Here is a 3,833-nt window from a genome sequence, read left to right as displayed (position 1 = left end):
GAGAACTAGAGCCATGGTTAGGTTGCAAACGCATTGCATCATATTGTGCCTACTTGACTAATTGTGCATTATTTGTTGTGCATATATATTCTATGTTTCTCTTAACCGTTTGTTGACTTGTGTTGAGACTAAATAAATTAATGAGTTAAAGAACTTTGCCTAATTAATTAAATAATTAATTAATTTGAGTCAATAAAGTCTAATATTTTAATCTGAATTGACCTAGTACGACTTTAGGCATACCCCGATTAACTAATAACACCGAAAACAGTCCCAGATCGAAGCTTTAATATTGGCGCCAAGGTCTGAACTGTAGCGCCACATTATGGAGTGTAGCGCCTGACGACAGCTATGTCGTCTGGCGCCAAGCTTCACAGTGCGACGCCAGTCCTGTCGCTGGGCCGACAGTTCGGATTATTGGTCGAGTCATCACCTAGAGTCTAATTAATCAGTTTTCTATTTAATTCGGTTAAATTTTTGCTGTCAATAGTATTTATTTGAGTCAATGATCGAGTTTAGGCACTAAGTCCCATGGTCTTACACAAGAGTCCAAGCATGTCACTTACACTCAACGCACACACCAATACACATACTTTGACCTTGTTTAAGAGAGTCTTGTGTGCGCGTTTTTCTGTCATTTTTTTTAGGGGGGTAAGTCGGATATTAATCCTCCAATATAAAAAACTATACTTAGTTCCCTAAAAATATGTACTCCCTAAAAATATGTACGTTATTTTTGCCAAAAATATGCACCCTTTTCCTTTTTCTTTTTCTTCCTTAAAATAAACCGTAAAGTCAAGTTGATTCGAGTCGAGTAATTAAAACGCAAAATGGTTTAATTTACAGCGCGTGGTCAAGAAAGGAAGGACGGTTAATCAAAGACAACCTCTTCGTACAAGTCCCACTTTTCGATAAACCCATAGCTCGTAAGAGGAAAGCTAAGACCATAATGACAACACAAGAAGAAGTCAATGATCTTAAGAACCAACTGGCTACCGTGACTGAGACACTGAAGCTTCTCGCACTCAAGATTGATGATCCCGTGAAGCAACAACAGATGGACCTCATGCAAGAGAGTTTAAGCAAGTTGTCTAGCGACTACAAGTTTCAAGAGCTTACATCACAAGGGGTCTCAGTGGACAAAGAGCTTCTTCCGCAAAAGTTCAACGCCAACGACATCCCAAAATTCAGAGCAATTTACAACCCTTACTTTCATTTAAGAGCATTTGAAACAATCATGAGTATCAAGGGTATTGATAAGAAGGTCTTCCCTTCTCTGTTCTCACTATCTCTCGAGACTGTTTGCCAACAATGGTTGTTTTCTCTGGAGAAAGAAAAGACCTCTACCTGGGAGTCTATAGCAAACGCTTTCGATGATAGGTACAAGTGCAACATTCAAGTCGAAACTGACCATAGGGAACTTGAAATCCTCAAGCAAAAAGAGAATGAAGGCTTCACCTCTTTCTTTAACAAATGGAGGGAAACCTCAGCAAAAATGATTGAGGTGCCAAATGAAAAAGAGTCTGTGAGACTGTTCATCAAATATCTCCAAGAAAAATATTCCAAGCATCTCAAATATCAAAATAACCTCCATACCTTCAAAGCCGTTTATGACATTGGGATCAATAGTTCTTCTTTAAAAACCGCCCACTCAAACAATGTTAGCACCTTTAATTTAGGAGAAGTCCTTTCCATGAACAATCAAGGAAAGAAGAAACCATTTAGGAGGAACTTCACTCCTATTGGTATGAGTTATGACACCGCATTTGATCGATTAAATGCAAAAGGTCTTATAACTCCTATTGGACCATTTGGGTACCCACCAGTTGAGAAGAGGTCGGCTAATTGGAACCCCAATGCACACTGCAAGTATCACCAAGGTAGGGGCCATCTCACTGAAAACTGTTGGAAGCTTAAGGAAGCTATCCAAGACCTAATCGACAACAACAAGCTGCCGTTGCCCCCTGCCAGTAAGAAGCCAAGTATTGACAATGCACCTCTCGCTCATACCCTCGCTAACTCTAATGAGGAAAACGAGGTTGACCCCTCATCTCTCATTAGACCTGTCAAAGAGATCCGTGTTAAAGAAAAAGAAGAGGAAATCTTTTTCGATGTCAAGGATAGCCTTCCAGAACCGGCAAATAAGGAAGATATACAATTGCTCACACTGTCTATAAGGGAGGTATCGCAGCTACTACGCGAAGCTCTCAAAGCTATGAACGAACTCCATAAGAAATATGATGAGCTTCCACTTCCGAAAGATGAACCTAAAAGAGAATTCACACCAGTGGGAATGACTTATGAGGCAAAGCATTTTCCCTTACAAGTCACTGAAAAACCCAAGAAGAGCAATAGAACTTACACTCCAATTGGGATCCCATATGCACAAATGTTCGAAATGCTCTCCGAGGGTGGCGATTTCAAACCTCTCGAACCGAGACCATTCGAATCATTGAAAAGGACAGACAGATGTTATTGTCAGTTTCATCAATCAGGGGGTCACACTATAGAAAACTGTTTCAAATTCAAGGATTTGGTACAGAAAATGATTGATGAAAAGAAACTAGTCCAAGTTCAACAAGAAGAGGATGCAACCATTAACGGAGTTTGGGACAGTGATGAAGAAGATGTCTATCTAAAGGACGTAGTAGGACCTACACCCTCTGTGTCATATACCACAGATGACATTTGGGGTGAAGAAGACTCATCAATAGATGTCCTCACAAGATCTGGGAGAATGCAACCTCCCGTTTCAACACAACCTATGCCAACCACACAACAAGTTCCCATACCTATCATTGAAGACAATGATATTGTTAAGCAGTTTAAGAAGACAAAAGTTGAGATGAATGTATGGAAACTTCTGGCAACATCTCGAGAACATAGGTTGGCTGTAATGAATGCCTTGGACAAAATGGGATAAACTCTGACACTACTCTTGAGGGACTAGCCAACTTGCTCACAAGTGACCTTCCTAGTCCGATTAATTTGATCACCTTTTCTGACAAAGATTTACCCCCAGAAGGTGACAAACATTACAAGGCATTAAACCTCACAATAATTTACAAGAGGATGAATGTTCCTATGACTCTTGTAGACAATGGATCGGCTATCAATGTCTGTCCACTTAGAACTGCGAGGATGCTCGGCATAAGGGACGAAGATTTAACTCCGTCCACACAAGGAATAAGGGCCTACGATAACACTCGTCGTCAAGCTCTTGGCAAAATTACCCTAAATGTAACGGCAGGAGCAATAGAACATGCCACTACTTTCCAAGTAGTAGACATCAAAGCTTCATTCAACTTATTGTTGGGACGCCCTTGGCTTCATGTTCTAAAGGTTGTCCTTTCATCCCTCCACCAACAAGTAAAAGCTATAGTTGGGGGAATTCCAATCACCATAGATGCTTCGCCTATGAGAATCAAATCCATAGAGAATCTAATTATTAATGTGGAGCACGACGAGGATGATGAAGATTTATGGGGCTTTAACGAAGAAGTCTCTTTAATCCAGGAGGATGAAAGGACCTCTCTTTGCCATGACCCCCATTCCAACATGATTGTCAACGTCATGCTGAAGAAACAAGGACACTTTCTTGGGATGACCTTAGGAAAGAAGAAAGAAATGGCAAAACCGCTGGATTCACCCGCCTCCCTAAGTTAGACACTTTCGGACTTGGTTTCGAACCGACTCGGAAAGATCTCAAGCGAGCCCAGGAAAAGTCGAAAGCACGTAGGGACGCTCGCATTCAAAAGAAAGCAATTCCAATGGATCAATACCCTCTTACGCTTAATGGTCAGTTCATAAAAGAAGGAGAGGACTATCCATGC

This window comes from Chenopodium album, chromosome 3 (assembly GCF_948465745.1).
Source record: "Chenopodium album chromosome 3, dcCheAlbu1.1, whole genome shotgun sequence".
Classification (NCBI taxonomy): domain Eukaryota; kingdom Viridiplantae; phylum Streptophyta; class Magnoliopsida; order Caryophyllales; family Amaranthaceae; genus Chenopodium; species Chenopodium album.
The sequence above is the reverse complement of the archived record's forward strand: the minus strand, read 5'-3'. Positions refer to the sequence as shown.